This window comes from Nycticebus coucang, chromosome 11 (assembly GCF_027406575.1).
Source record: "Nycticebus coucang isolate mNycCou1 chromosome 11, mNycCou1.pri, whole genome shotgun sequence".
In the NCBI taxonomy this organism is placed as follows: Eukaryota; Metazoa; Chordata; class Mammalia; order Primates; family Lorisidae; genus Nycticebus; species Nycticebus coucang.
This window is the reverse complement of record NC_069790.1, coordinates 3,701,356-3,718,610: the sequence shown is the minus strand read 5'-3', so window position 1 is coordinate 3,718,610 and position 17,255 is coordinate 3,701,356. Positions and strand designations below refer to the sequence as shown.

Genomic DNA, 17,255 nt, shown 5'->3' with positions numbered 1-17,255 from the left:
TCTATTCATGTCTCTTGCCCAGTGATACATGGGATTGTTGGGCCTTTTTGTTGATTAATTTGAGCTCTCTCTAGATCCTACTTATCAAGCTTTTGTCTGATTCATAATATGAAAATGTCTTTTCCCATTCTGAAGGTAGTCTGTTTGCTTTGATTGTGGTTTTCTTAGCTGTGCAGAAGCTTTTAAGTTTAATTAAGTCCCATTTGTTTGTTTTTGTTGTTGTTGCAATTGCCATGGAAGTCTTCTTCATAAAATCTTTCCCCAGGCTGATATCTTCAAGTGTTTTCCCCATACTTTCTTTGAGGATTTTTATTGTTTCATGCCTTAGATTTAAATCTTTTATCCATCTTGAATCAATTTTTTTAAGTTGTGAGAGATGTGGGTCCAGTTTCAGTATTTTGCACGTGGTTATCCAGTTTTCCCAACACCATTTTTGGAATAGGGATTCTTTTTCCCAGTGTAAGTTCTTGTTTAGTTTTCAAAGATCAGGTTGCTGTAAGAGATTAGTTTCATCTCATGGCTTTCTATTCAGTTTCATATGTCAATGTCTCTATTTTTGTGCCAATACCATGCTGTTTTGATCACTATGGCCTTGTAGTGTAGCTGAAAGTCTGATAGGGTGACACCCTGGCTTTGTTTTTATTACTAAGTATTGCCTTGGCTATGCAGGGTTTCTTATGGTTTCATACAAAATGAAGAATTATTTTTTCCATATACTGAAAGTATGATCTTGGTATTTTAATGGGAATTGCATTGAATCTGTAGATTGCTTTGGGAAATATAGGCATTTTAACGTTGATTTTTCCCAGCCATGAGAATGGTATGTTCTTCCATTTTTTAATATGGTATGGTTAGGGTTTCATAATTTTCTTTGTAGCGGTCCTTCACCTCTTTTGCTATATATATTCCTTGGTATTTCCTTTTTTTGAAACTACTGTGAAGGGAATTGTGTCCTTGATTAACCTCTCATTTTGGTTGTTATCGGTGTATAAAAGGTTACTGATCTATGGACATTGATTTCACATCCTGAGACATTGCTGTATTTTTCATCACTTCCAGGAGTCTTGTGGGTGAGTCTTCAGGGATCTCTTAAGTATAAGATCATATCCTTGACAAAGAGGGAGAGTTTGACCTCTTTTGCTCCCATTTGGATGCCCTTTATTTCCTTCTCTTGCCTGATTGTATTGTCTAGAACTTCCAGCACTATGTTGAATAGTAGTGGTGATAGAGGACATCCTTGTCTGGTTCCAGTTCTAAGTGGAAAAGCTGTTCATTTTACTTCATTCAGTATAATATTAGCTGTGGGTTTGTCATAGATGGCTTTGATCAGACTCAGAAATGTGTCACCTATGCCTATATTCTTAATGTTCTAATTAGAAAAGGATGCTGAATTTTTATCAAATGTTTTTTTCTGCATCTATTGAGAAGATTGTATGGTCTTTGTTTTTGCTTCTGTTGACATGGTAAATTATGTTTATGGACTTGCGTATGTTAAACCAGCCTTGAATCCTTGAGATGAAACCTACTTGATTGTGATGAATGATTTTTTTAATGTGTAGCTGTAATGTATTGGGTAGGATTTTATTGAGAACTTTTGCTTCTGTATTAATTAGTGAAATTAGCCTGAAATTCTCCTTTTTAGTTGAGTCTTTTCCTGGTTTTATTATAAGGGTGATGTTTGCTTGGTAGAACTTGTTTGGGAAGATTTCTTCCTTCTCAATTTTGTGGAATAATTTTTGCAGTATGGGTATAAACTCTTCTTTGAAGGTTTGATAGAATTCTGGTGTAAAGCCATCTTAACCATGGCATTGTTTTGTTTGGATTTTTAAAAAATTATTTCTGTGATCTTAGTTCTCAAAATTGACCTGTTGGAGAGAGCTACTTCTTCCTGGGTAAGTCTAGGGAGAGGGTGTGATTTCAGGTATTGATCCATTTCCTCCACACTGTTGAATTTCTGGCCATAGAGTTCCTTGTAGTACTCAGAGATGATCTTTTGTATCTCTGTGGCATCTGTTATTATTTCCTCTTTATCATTTCTGATTGAGGTTATTAGAAATTTTATTTTTGTGTTTCTAGTTAATCTGGCCAAAGGTTTATCAATTTTATTTATTTTTGTCAAAAAACCAATTTTGTGTTTCATTAATTTATTGAATGATTCTTTTGTTTTTGATTTCATTAATCGCTGATTTAATTTTGGATATTTCTTTTCTTCTGCTAGGTTTGGGATTGGATTGTTTTTCTTTTTAAAGTTCTGTAAGATCATACATGAGTTTGTTGACACTCTGTGTTTTTTGAATGTAGGCATCTAATGAGATAAATTTCCTTCTTAATATTGCTTTTGCTATATCCTACAGGTTTTGGTAACTTATGTCTTGTTTGTTGGTATGCTTCAGAAATTTAATTATTTCCCCTTTTGTCTCTTCCTGAACACAACTATCATTCAGCATAAGATTGTTTCATTTCCAAGTCTTTGTGTGAGGATGAATGTTTTTGTTGGAGTTCCATCTTTATTGCCTTGTGACCTGAGAAGATACAGGGTATAATTTCTGTTCTTTCAATAATGCTAAGGTTTGATTTGTATTCTAGGATGTAGTTTATTTTGGGGTACATCCCATGGAATAATAAGAAAAATGTATATTCTTTAGCTGTGGGATGGTGTGTTCTGTATATGTCTATTAATCCATTTGTTCTAGGGTCATGTTTGAGTCTTTGTATCTTAGTTTAGCTTCTGTTTAGAGCAGTGGTTCTCAACCTGTGGATTGCGACCCCTTTATAACAATGAAAATACATCCTGCATATCAGATATTTACATTATAATTTGTAACAGTAGCAAAATTACAATTATGAAGTAACAACAAAAATAATTTTATGGTTGGGCGTCACCACAACATGAGGAACTGTATTAAAGGGTCACAGCATTAGGAGGCATTAGGAAGGTTGAGAACCACTGGTTTAGAGGATTTGTCCAGTTCTGACAGAGGGGTGTTAAAGTCCTCAGTTATTATGGTGTTATGGTATATCATATTGTTCAGACCCATCAAGGTCTAGTTTCACTAATCCGTGAGCATTTAAGTTGTGTGCATAAATATTTAAAATTGAAATGTCTTCCTGTTAAATTGTTCCTTTAACCAGTATAAAGTGTCCATGTTTGTCTTTCTTAACTTTAGTTGCTTTAAATTCACTTGTATCTGAAAATAAGATTGCAACCATTCCTTCTTCTGATTTCTCTTTGCTCCAAATACTGTTTCCATCCCTTTACCCTGAGTCTTGATTTGTCCTTCAAGGCTAGATGTGTCTCCTGGAGACATCATATGGATGGCTTGTGCCTTGTTAGTGGTGAATTCAGTCCATTGACATTTATTGAGAGAATTGTTAAGTATGGTGGAGTTATATTCATCTTATTTTGTGAAAGTCCATTGTGTAGTTTTATCTTTTGTGCTATTGTGGAAGCTAAGTTTGACCTTTAGCTTGTGGGTGTTTACTTTGGTGGTGGTCCATTGTATGGTCAGTATTGAGAATAGGTGTAAGTAGTTCCTATAGAGCTAGTCATTTTGTGACAAATTTCTTCGGTGTTTGTATATCCACAAAAGATTTATTTCTCCATAATTTTTAAGCTTAGTTTATCAGGATACAGAATATTAGGCTGAAAATTGTTTTGTTTAAGAGTGTTGAAGGTGGGTGACCATGCTCTTCTGGCTTGGAAGATTTCAGTTGAAAAGCCAGATGTCATCCTAGTGGTTCTGCCTCTGTAGGTCAGTTGGTGCTTACTCCTGGCTTCTTGCAGAATCCCTATTATTCATATGTTTGAATGCTTTATGGAGTCTCGTAGTTCTCTAAGTGCCTGTTCTGCTTTCTCTCTCTTCTTTTCTGCCTCTTTACTACTTGGGTTAACTCAAAAACTTTATCCTGTAGCTCTGAGGTTCTTTCTTCTCCATGGTCTAACCTGTTTTTGATACTTTCTACACATGTTTACATTCCCTGATTTTCGCCTTCATTTCCTTAAGCTCCCTGGTATCCTTTCTATATTCTCCATATCTCTCATTCGACTTTTGATTCTGTCTTTCCACTTTCTCATCCATTCCTTTTATTGTTTTTATCAACCATATTTTAAATTCCCTTTCTGTGATGTCCATTAATTCTTTATAGGTGGAGTCTTCTGCAGTAGCTACCTCATGGTCCCTTGGGAGAGTTTCTCTGTTTTGGTTTTCATGTTGCCTGAATTTTTCTATTTGTTCTTCCTTATGCATTCTTCCTTCTTGTTCACCTCCTGGTCCTCCTTTTTCCTTCTCACTGCTTCCTTTGTTTCAAACAGAAGTCTTTGCTTTTGATGACAATATGTTGCAATATATCTCCAGGACACCAGGTGGTGCTGTGGATTTTTAGGAGGCAGAGAATATAGCTAGCAACTTCTGCGATCCTTACTCCAAACTTAGTTGCCATAGGTGATTTCCTGATTGTTTCCTCAGCATTCAGACCCTGCTGGGTTGAGATTTTAAAGCTCATAGGAATCCTTCAGGGGCAGGTCTCACACTGTCCCCTAACTGCAGTTTCCATGGGATGCGAGAGTCTCTCAGCCTGTCGTAAGAGCAGAGTTCTGATACCAGTAGGCGGAGTTAAGATGGTTGTGCCTTAGAACCCTGCTAAGACCTTCTCACAATCTTTCCACAATGGCACCACCTTGGCCATAGAGACCTTCTCAGCATGGCTGCCCTGCCAACCACTAAACCTATGGCAAATAGCCTGCCCATTCTTCCAAGCTTTCCACTCAATGCACAGCTTTCTTTAACAACTAAAAACTCCTGAAAGGCTTCCTCCCTTACTGACCCTCAGAGGGGGGCCAGCTGATCCCAGCCAGTCACAATCAGCTGCCTAATTCATCAGATTTCCACCACTCTGGAAAGGCTTCCTCCCTTACTGACCCTCAGAGGGGGGCCAGCTGATTCCAGCCAGTCACAATCAGTTGCCTAATTCATCAGATTTCCACCACTCTGGGTCATATGCTGTATCCAGCTCACAAACTCCTTGCTGTGCCCCCTGAGCTGTGACTATGTCCCCACACCAGTATGGCTGAGTTCTCTCTTTATCCCCAGTTGTTCTAGGAGAGCTCAGCTGAACAATCCTTCTGTGATTCAATTTTTTTTTTCCACTATAGCTTAATAGCCACCACCCTTTTTGTTTTTAAGTGATACTCTAGGGTTTATAATATGAATCTTAAATTTACCATCATCCAATTTCAAAAATATTATACTACTGGGCGGCGCCGGTGGCTCAAAGGGGTAGGGCGCCGGCCCCATATACCAGAGGTGGCAGGTTCAAACCCAGCCCCGGCAAAAAACTGCAAAAACAAAAAAATATTATACTACTTAATGTATAATGTAAGTAGATAATATTTAACTTGGAGTGACAGCCAGGCATTATGTGTATAAGTGAATAATTGTCACGTGTTAAAATATGTTTTATAAACTACTCAAAAAATTGTAGTAATTTTTTTCTAAACACTAGCTTATCTTTTAAATAAATGGAAAGTAAAAAACACGCACATTTAATTAAATTTGTATTTACTATTTCTGAAGCTGTTCATTTCTAGTGGTTAAATCTAAGTTCATGACCGCTGTCTTGAGCTCCTGCATAAAGAAGATCCTTTAGTATTTCTTTTAGTTTATATTTCTAGGAAATACTGTCAATTTGGGTTGGGGGGAGATGGAGAGAGAATATTATTCTGCCTTCAGTTTTGAAATATATTTTTACTGAATATAGAACTGTGGGCATTACACAGTTTATGACTAGTCATACAGTGTATTCCTTATCTCTGTAATGCCTCTTATTTCTCAAGCTGTCTCCAGAAACTTTATCTTTGTGTTGCAGCTCTGTTTATACACCACACACAGACTTTTCACCCCTCTTGGGATTATCTGATCAGTGATTTGAGATCTTTCAATATATATATATATTTTTTTATTTTTGGGGATTCATTGAGGGTACAATAAGCCAGGTTACACTGATTGCAATTGTTAGGTAAAGTCCCTCTTGCAATCATGTCTTGCCCCCATAAAGTGTGACACACACCAAGGCCCCACCCCCCTCCCTCCGTCCCTCTTTCTGCTTCCCCCCCATAACCTTAATTGTCATTAATTGTCCTCATATCAAAATTGAGTACATAGGATTCCTGCTTCTCCCTTCTTGTGATGCTTTACTAAGAATAATGTCTTCCACTTTCAATATTTTTTAAGAAAATTCACAGACATTCTTTCTTCTGTGCCTCTCTCTTCTACCTCTGGAATTCCAAATATGGAATTCCATATTTGGAATCCCTGTTTTGTATTGCCCACCACTCTTAAATTCTCTTTTAGAACAAAATTATCTTTTTTCTTTTTGTGTTTCAGTTTGAGTAATTTCTATTGTCCTATTTTCAAATTCACTATATTTTTCAGATATTCTGAATCTACTAATACGTCTGGGAAAGAAAGTCTTCATCTTTGACATTGTTTTTATTTCTAACATTTCAATTTGATTATTTTCATAGTTCTTACTTATATCTTGAAATTCCCCATTTTATGTATGTTTTCCAATGTTTCCACCAGATATTTTGGCAAATTATTCATAGATTTAAAAATTCCTTTCCTGAGTGATCTCTGAATCTGGTTGTTCTCATTACCTTTTCTCTTGACAATGGGATGTTTTTGCTTATTCATGTGTGTGTATGTGTGTGTGTGAGAGATAATATTTAACTCTGAATGCCAGGCATCATGTGTATAAGAGAATAACATATACAGTATTTTCACTTGGAAATGGGAACACATTTCTTATGTCAAAATAGTAGGTTAAGTGTGTTCTTGTGTGTGTGTGTGTGTCTATGTGTGTCTGAGTCTAGTCAGTTTTTGAGATGGGTTAAGAATCTGTTGTTGCTATGGTTATATTTCTTGCACTACAGGTTCCCTGTATTTCTTCAAAATTTTGTGCTTAGATTGAGGGCCAGAGAGGGTCCACAATGTTTGTGTTTCATCCTCAGCTTCTATCTTTCCTTGTAAGTCTGTGACAAAGAAGGAGTATTCACTCTCTTGCCCTGACACCAGTAGTAGACTGTTACCTTTTATTTTTGAATAAATAAATTTTATTTTTAGAACAGTTTTAGGTATACACAAAAACTGAACAGGAAGCATAGAGACTTCCTAAATACCCCAATGTGCATTTCTGCACATGTGCACATATCCATGCACACGGGCACATGTGCACACACACACATATACCACGTACACACTCTACAAATACATTCAGTTTCCCTTTCACTAGATCAATGACATTTGTTACAATTGATGCATGAACATTGATACATCAGTTCACTCTTTGTTGGTGCTTTCTACAGTGCCCTGTAACTACCATTACAGAATCATAGAAGCTGCCTTGCCTGCAAGTCTCCTGTGCGCCTCCTGGTCATTCTTCCCTCCCTCACCAAAAACCCTTGGCAACTGTGGACATGATTTACTGTCTTTATAGTTTTGCCTTTTCTACAATAACATGTATTTGGAGCTAGATTGCATTTAGCCTTTTGTTTGCTTCCTTTGATTAGCAATATGCTTTTGAGATTTTTCCATGACTATTCATAGTCTAATAACATATTTTTATTTCTGATGCTATTCCCTTGCATGGATATACCAGCTTGTTCATTCATCTGCTGAGCTACATCTTGGTGGATCACACGGACTTTTTAATTTTCAACTCCTCCACACTGAGCCTCTAGAAATTTATGAATAATAGTTGACGTTTCTGACAGATTTTGCTTCTGTTCATGAGCTTCTGTTCTAGTGCAGTGTTCCTCTCTGTATATACCTGATTCTCCTGTATCCAGGGAAGCTGTCTTTCCTGTGACCTCAGTTCTCTGATGTACCTAAGCAGAGTTGGTGGTTTTCAGTTTGCTCAGCGTTTTTGTTTCTTGTTGTGAGGATGACAGTGGTAATCTCCAAATTCTTTACGTGTCAGACTACAAATCATGAGTCTGTTGGTACTTCTTAATCTCTGCTGGATGGCCTCTTATGGAAGGCAGGAGGATCCTTGGTTGTCTCAGCCCACCATAGGTTCAGGAAAAGTATCATTTGAAGGAAACAAAATCCTTGTGTGCCTGCTCCTTGAAGGTGATGTTTCTTTATCATTTCTTCCCCTCTTCTCAGTGGCAAGTGAGCATTGCCAGGTATTTTTGGTCAGTCTTCTGTGGGAGAGTTGACTGCTTTCTCTTACTTGTATAAACCTCCAGTGGTATTGTTACAGGTACAGGGGTGCAGAACTATTTCCTATTCCTTCCCTAGGGGTGAAGTGATTTTTTTTCTTTACCTTCGCCCATCAACAGCAGACCTTTACTGGGGTTTTAGGCATGACAGTTTGCCTCTTCTCCTGTCCATGCTTAATTCATTTGTCTATAGGGAGAAGGGGGCAGCAACAGGGGGTGCTTTTCCAACGGGAGGTGACTGATCCTTGCAGTGGACTTTCTCTGGATCCCATCCCTGTCCCCTGTTTTTCTTGTGATCATCCAGGGAAGGACCAATGGAGAGAGCCTTAGAGTGACTATGAACTTTGTGTCTCAGTTTCTGGAGTTTCTTACCTTTCATGCTAGTAAGCAGTCTTTAGTAACTCATTGTAATTTTAGCTGCTCTCTTTTCACCCACATATATGGTAACTACTATTTTCTCCTGTGCTAAGCCTTGGGTTTTTCACTCTGCAGCCCTGCTTTTTCTTGAATAATAGGATGCTTGATTGCCTCGGGACCCTAGCTCTCTGCCAGTTCCAGGACATGTTGTGATTTGCAGGTTGTCCATTGTTTTTGCTGCTGCTGTTGCTAGCACTGTAGAATCTAAATTGAGTTTTAATTATAGCAGCCCAACTAGCAGGAGATTTTCAGTGACTTTTCTAGGGCTTTGTTATCTCAACAGCAAAATGGGGCTGATAGTGTATTTTACTATGTTTATTCATCTACACGACAGAATTTTGAACAAAAAAGTAGATGTGATGAAACTTACAGAAATAACTAGAGTATGTTATGAGGCTGAAAATTTGAGAGAAATTTATGGTAGAGGGTATTAAGGTGAAGAATATCTTAAGGCTTTATGTAATTGTTATAGATGGAAGAGCAAATAAAATATGTTCTCAAGAGAAGAACAAACCATTTTCTTGGGAATGAAACACAGAAACTCGAAGGAAAATTATTCCCTGGAGTCCTCATAAAAGAGGCAAATTGAGACACAGTAGGCAGCATTCAAAGCAGTGCCCCTGAATAGATACGGGTTTTATGTGGGTAGATATTTCCTAACATGTTTCTCTACAGAAGATAAGGACATGACACCAAACCCAAATTCAGTAAAGTACCAAATCAAAGAAGCAATAATCTTGCAAAAACAAGCCAAAAGAAAAAAAAATAGATATTTCTATTTCTTGATTTTTGAATAAGAACATAGACATGGATATTCAATAAATATTCATTATTTTTGAATAAGAACATAGACATAAGAACTATGTTTATGGATTGTGGTTCATTGAAACAGCCCTCTAACCTTCGGTGGATGTTAGTTTCATGTCTGAAATACCAATGGTGAGAAGTATGTATTCCAGACACACAGACATGTATGTACATATAAAATACTGTAAATTACTTCAATATCAAGAATCCAGACTAGAATGGAGCATATTCTATAATGGCAATTAGGAAATACACACCTTTATACAGGCTGTTGTGAACTAAAGCATTATAAAGAATTGTAAAACCTAAATATATGGTCATCTCAATTTTTCATTAGTATATGCTGACTAAACACATGTGAAAAGTCGAAATCCTCCTGCTACTTAGGAAAATGATGTTTGGAGGCCCTAAGAGATAGTATTATACATTATACATGGATGTTGTTAACTCTGAAAATTTATATATTTTTATAAATACATCTATCTTTCATTTATAACAGTATAAATAACATGTGACATATACATATAACAGTATGCAGATTCTCCTTTGTAACAAAAATAATCAATTTTCCTTGTATGTGTTTTTCTGTAGTCCCTCTAGTGGAAATGGAAGCTTCTACATACATGGGACAAAGAAAATTATTTTTAAAGAATCTAAACACATCCTCGACAGAAATGACTTCCAAATACGCGGTGGGAAAAAGGAGCTTTAACAGGTGTTTGTTGGCAAGAATAAAGTCTTTGGTTTATTTGGTATGGCAGGGAAATTGACCATAGTTTAAACATTATAATTTTTATAATGATAAATTAAGTTATTATTAGCAAAAGGAAGTCATTATTTTTTGATGAGCAACCAACATAAGCAGACAAATCAATTTAGATGATGTCTAGTAAGTCGATGTTTACGTCCAAGGCATCAGTGGTAATCACTTCAGCCTTTGTGCTGAAAGGGGAGAAGGGCCATGGAGTAATAAAATTAAAATCATGTCCAATAGGAGCAGTTTGTTTTCCTTATTTATCATCACTGGTGAGGTGCATGGTAAAATGATTAAGCACTAAGATCAGCACAAATAACAAGATAATGATTCTTTAAAATGGCAAATTTCACATTAAATACTATAACTTTTTCTACTTTGCATAGAGGAGAACTTATTTTTGACACCATTCAGTCATACATTTGATGAAAAAGAGTGCATCTGGAAGAAAGTAGAAAATAGCATATTTCTGAAAGAGTCTCCACCTTTGAAATGGAAGCTTTCTGTCTAATTTCAGAATGTGTGAGGGTCCAATGGCAGCGAATCAGTATTTGGCACGAAATAGGGTTGATACATATTAGAGATATGCATTGCTATTATTTAGGAGTACTCTGACAGATGATTTTATCTAGCTGACAGCTGCTTAGAAATTCGATTCCTGTATTTTCCAGTACGAACTATGCATCTCATACCACAGAGAGACTTTGAAAATCCTCCCATCACTTGGCGTGTTACAACAATATTCTGTAAAATAGGAAAATCAATCATGTGACCTCATAGTAGCAGCCTTGGAGAGGAATAATTTAAGCGCTAAAGAAATTGCTATTATTGCCTGAGCTGATAACACTAATAGAACATCCACATGTCCTAAGGAAATACAGGTTGACAGTTCTCAAGCCTCAGAGCAAAACTAAATGAGGATTTTCTCACACAGAAGAAGTTAGAAGGTATACTCTTGTGTTTCTGAGTATTTGGGGACAAGTGACCAATAAAAATCCTGGAAGGAGTGCTGAAACAGGAGATCAGAAATTCATGTCCAAGGCTAAGGGGCCAACAAATATTTATGCACTTTGTTGCTGTCTGTTTTTTTCTGCCTTTTGAACTTTTCACCAGGATCTTCTTCCTTCTGCCAGAAAACACTCCTTAGTCCTTCTTTATTTTAAGCCAGGTCTGTGGGTCACAAACATTTTACAGTATATTTGACTGAAAATGTCTCTTTCCATCCTCATTCTGCACATATACTTGTTAGGAGTTTGGATTCTAAATTGGCTCCCCCCACCCCCACTGCTAATATCTTTTTTTTTTCCTTAACCACAGAAATCATTTTTTCCTCTTTAATCTAGATCAGAGGTCCTCAAACTTTTTAAACAGGGGGCCAGTTCACTGTCCCTCAGATCGTTGGTGGGCCAGACTGTAGTTTAAAAAAAATATATGAACAAATTCCTACGCACACTGCACATATCTTATTTTGAAGTTAAAAAAAAAAAAAAAAAGGGAACAAATACAATCACACCGCCTTAGCTGGAGTTTGAGGACCCCTGAATTCTAGACCATGTAAACATATCAGAACTCCTTAAACACAGTATATCAAGTTAAATCTTCTGAAACCCTCAGCTTTGTTGGGCCACGGCCCCCTCCATGGAGGAAAGCACAGCTCTCTTTTGGCGAAGGGAGCAAGGAGTGGGTGGGTAAACATTCAATTTCTCAAAGAAGAGCCTATATTGTAAAGATTAATATGTCTAAGAAATAACTTGACAATAAATTGGAAGGGAAAGAAGTCATGAATGGGAGGAGGCAACAGAGCTAAAGTTTTTTCTTATCTTAATTTCTCAAGATAGGTACACATGTCCTAACAAAATAAAATATTTCCCTTAGTTATCTCCAGATGGTAGGATTATTTAGTTTAGCTTTTCTACTCTCTGAATTTTCTACATGGCATGCATTTTACTTTATAATAAAAGGCTGGCTTTTAAAAATTTGTTTTAATCCAGAGGTGCCCGGGGCATGCAGGTGAAAGATATTCAAAGAACACTTTAGAAGAACACATTCCATGAAAGATGAAAGTGATCAAAAGTGCAAGCCTCCTGATGTGTTTGATTCTCCTGATAATTCTGGAAGCTCAAAGATTGGCAGGCTGGATGAAATTGAGAAAGACGAAGAACTTCATGAGACCTTTGATCTGCCTTTACACAGCACAGCTATATATGCTGATGAGGAAGAATTCTCCAAACACTGCAGATTACCCATCCCTTTGACTCCTCCAGGATAAGAAGCAAGATGTTTGAACACTTCCCAAAGTGAAGCAAGTGAAAGCAAATCTATGAAAATTAGTGCAAAAAAGCCAAGAAGAAAACTCAGGCCCATCAGGGATAAGTCTGAAATCACTGAAGAAAGTGGGATAAGAAGAAAAGTTAAATCAGCAGGGAAAACAAGCACACAGCAACATGAGGCTCAACTGCAGCATCTTCAGAATTTCAGAGAAACCAGCAGAATCAGTCCCTTCTGTAAGGACAGGACGCCTTAGTGCCAAGCCTTCTGCTGAAAGAGAGACGCTGGCAACAGAAAGTCAGCAAAAAACTCAGGAAAAAGGGAATATGTCTTATGGCAAAAGGGAGAGACCAACAAGTGAAGCTACAGACTCAGGTACTTCTGATGTTGTACGTATTTGGTGTCTAGAAGGAAAGAAAACCAGTGACATCGTGGAGTTGGATATTGTTTTGCCTGCACTGGAGAAAACCCTCCTAGAGTATGAACAATAGGATCCAAAATCTGTAAGGAAGCCATCAACAAATTTTATTTTTATATTAAAGAAGAACTAATCAGAATGATGATTTCAGATATTGAAAAAAAAAAAAAAAAAAAGGCAGTGTTTGGTTGAAGTCCAGGATGAACTGCTTTGGTTAAAGCCAGAGCTGAGACAACTACATACAAACAAGATATTCTGAGCCAAAGGAGAGAAAGTCTTCCCTTAGAAGTGCAGCATATTTCTTATCTAATTTAAAACAGCTCTATCGAGACTATTTGGATGTTCAAGAGAAAGAATCAAAGTAAAGGAAACATATGACTCATCCAACCTTCCAGCTCTGTTATTTAATGCAAGAACCATTTTGGGAGCTGAAACTCATCTGCAAAATATCAACCATCAATTAGAGAAGTTCCTTGACCAGGAATGAGAAGACTAGTCTCCCAAAGTGTGCCCGTATGAGGTACCAGTACGGTGTAGTCACCAGAATTTAATATATTTGTCCCAATTAAATGACTGTGAATTGAGTGTCTCACAGCTTTAAAGGCCATAATAATCTGGTCAGTCTTGAGTAACAAAGTTTAAAATGCTGACATCTGTCCACTCAGCCTCACACAGAAGGGTTTTAACCTATACATAAACTTATAAATTTAAGTTGATTCATGAACGAAAACTAATTTTGATTAATTAATAAGATTTCTAATGAATTTAAGTACACCAAAGTTAATTTTCAGTTGAACTCGTTTACTTAAATGAAAAGTTAAAGTAATACAACTTGATATAAACAGCATAACAATAAATATAATTGTCTATTTACTCAAACCTCAAAGACTTCAGGTGAATTATTAGCCTGGTTATTTACATGTTCATAGTTAATTAGCTAATCTTCTAATACTTCTATAATAAGTTCATCAGGAATTTCATCATACTATTGTAACTGAGAAGACTGTTCTCTGCAGCATCAACTAATTCAGCATCCTCAGTGGCTTCTAAAAAACAAACATCATCTGTGTCATCATTCCATCCGGTGTCAGAAGACACATGTGCTGACAACTCATGAGGTGAGTGCTGATGAAGAGTCTTGGTCCCACTGTCGTCTGCTTCATCTGTTGGAAACTCCTCTTCCTTTATTTCAGCAGGAAAAGGTGATGGGAAGGTATATGTGATTTCACCAACACAACCTATATTGAATTAAGGAATTAATAATGACCAGCCCTTCAGCAGGTACTAAAATGGACATACTGGACAGCTCCTGTCTCCAAGCTCAGAAACATAAGAACCTCCACTTTCCTGCAGTTTTTTCAGTGTCTTGCAATGGGGCAAGGGCAGATTTAACAACTGGAATTGGAAAGAAACATTTGCTATCCTGACCATGGACTTATTTCCCTAATTAATATATATATATATATATAAATATATATATATATTTTTTTTTTTTGTAGAGACAGAGTCTCACTGTACCACCCTCGGGTAGAGTGCCATGGCGTCACACGTCTCACAGCAACCTCTAACTCTTGGGCTTACGCGATTCTCTTGCCTCAGCCTCCCGAGCAGCTGGGTTTTAAAAATATTTTAAACATGGATTGAAAAAAAGACAATTTTGGAACAACTGCAAAATAGGACCGGATTGTATGCTAAATAAGAGTACTGTATTGATGTTAAATTTCCTGCATTTAATATTGCATTGCATTCTTTAGTACTGACATGGAGGGTTTTGATGTCTGCATCTTACAGCTCAAGAGATTCACCAAAAACAATGCATACAGTAGAGGGACAAAACCAATGTCGCCAATACAGGCAAAGGACAGAGTTCCTTTCTTAAATAAAATTTCTAATTAATATTCAGATGACCAGGGTGCTAGTAATATGATCAGTGTAATACAAAAGCAGGTAAACAACACTGGTAATTTGGTTTAAATTACTTAACTGTTAAAAAATGGAGTAAAAGGTACATGGGTGTTTATTTTAAATAATAAAAGCTAAATAAATGTTCAAATAGTTGTAAAAGAAATCTGTTTTAATCCTTGAAATATTATTTGTCATCAACAAGGAAAGGTAATTTTTTCCTTTTCCTAATATGCAATTTAAAATTTGTGTGTGTATTTTTTATACTTTTCTGACTTTAATAAAGGAGAAATATTGATTAGAGGTAAAAATGTATTTTTAACTTGAGATAAAATTTTTCAGAAAGTACATTCAAATTAACTTTTCCTCTAGGTGAAAGAGTCCTTCCCTTTGGAGGTCAATAGACTTATATCAACTGTGTCATAGTACTTAGGAGAAACCCACATTGACTTCAGCTATTAACTGATGGATCACTTGTAATAATAACTCAATATTTACCTACCTAGCCCTTAGCTTTAGAAAACTATTTTCAGAAAAAAATTGATGAAATGAAACATTTTTGGAAAAATGGGGGCCAATCCTTGTTTTGTGATTTAAAAATTTTTGGTAATATTAAAAGAATATCAAGAATGATGTACCACCAATAACAAGAATGATGTACCACCAATAACAAGAATGATGTACCACCTACCACCATTGTCAACTGCCTTTCAGTTTCAATTATTCATTTATCCTTTCTACCAGAAGATCGAATTTGTGCATTTTTCCTATGCCTCGGGAACTTTTGGCTCATGTTAATGTATAAATGATCTATAATGTTAGTGTATAATGTTAATGTATAATGATCTATCATTAATGTATAAATGATCTGTAAATGATAACACAGGCGTCTCGATGTTCTTGAGAAATAAATTACTATTTTTCCCTGTTGAGTATTATATAAATTTGAACCCTCCTAGACCTAGAACAAAAAGAAGCTCTAGATTTATTTTTATATTTATATGAAAATGATTATCATTGCAGTAAGAGTTTCTGTACTGACATAATCTTTTGCAATTTCCTGTTGTATATTTCAGTTTGTTTCTTTTTTTCCCCATAGTTGGAGAGCTAACCAGATATTGGATCCCTCTTTGACACAGATAAGAAATTAGTTTGCGGTTTGTCCAGGTCTGTGGCTGCATGAAGATGATTTTTGTTGGGGAGTTTTTAGATGGTCAGTGTCTAATTAATTGATGCTAATGTTAGAAATTTGTGAAAAAGCTGGAAATCTTCATGGTGCTATGTTTCCAATAAACTACTGACTCTGCCTTATAAATGTATTTAGGTAAAGACTCCAGTTGGCAAATTATTGTTACTGGAAGAATTTTCTTGGGTGATCCAGATATTTCCAGAGGGTTCTTTGAGTAATAAACGTAAAGGGTTGATGTAGGATGCACAATGCAGTGTTATTTTATTTTTTTAAATTTTATTTCTTTTATTAAATCATAAAGAGGTAGATCATTTATACATTAATGCATTTATGGGGTATAGTGTGCTGATTTCATACACAATTTGTAATACTTACATCATACTGGTTAATATATCCCTCACCTCATTTACTTAATTATTGTGTTTTATAGTCTCATAAATATAGAGACATTTATACTCTATATTTAATAGATCTGACATGTACCCTTGCAATATGGACCATAGGTGTGGTCCCACCATTCACCCTCCCTCCATCTGACCTATTCCCTCCCCTTTAGCTCCCCTCCCTCCTTCATCCTGAGCCACAGTTGTGATCTATTCTTCATATGAAAGTGTGAGTGATTGTAAATTGTTTTAATAATAGTACTGAGTACATTGGATACTTTTTCCTCCAGTCTTGAGATACTTTACTAAGTAGGATATGTTCCAGCTCCATCCATATAAACATAAAAGAAGTAAAGTCTCCATCTTTTTTCAGGCTGCATAATATTCCATGGTATATACCACAGTTTATTAATCCATTCATGGGTCGATGGGCACTTGGGCTTCTTACATGACTTGGCTATTATGAATTGAGCTGCAATGAACAATCTGGTGAAAATATTTTTGTTAAAAAGTGATTTTTGGTCTTTTGGATATACTCCTAGTAAAGGAATTGCAGGATTGAATGGCAGGTCTACTTTTGGGTCCCTGAGTAGTCTTCATACTTCTTTCCAAAAGGGACATAATAGCTTGCATTCCCACCAACAGTGCAGAAGTGTTCCCTTTTCTCCACATCCATGCCAAAATCTGTAGTTTTGGGTTTTTATTCTGTGAGCCACCCTTACTGGAGTTAGATGATATCTCAAAGTGATATCTCCGATGATTAAAGATGATGAGCATTTTTTCATGTGTTTGTAGGCCAGACACCTATCTTCTTCACAAAAACTTCTGTTCAAGTCTCTTGCCCACAATGAAATGGGATCACTTATTATTTTATTATTAATAAGTTTGAGTTCTCT

At 36.3% G+C, this 17,255-nt stretch overlaps 1 pseudogene; it reads left to right on the top strand.

The window, feature by feature from the left end:
- Nucleotides 1-13,372, top strand: part of LOC128560260 (centromere protein U-like) — a 34,083-nt pseudogene extending 20,711 nt beyond the window's left edge.
- The last annotated feature ends 3,883 nt before the right edge of the window (nucleotides 13,373-17,255 follow it).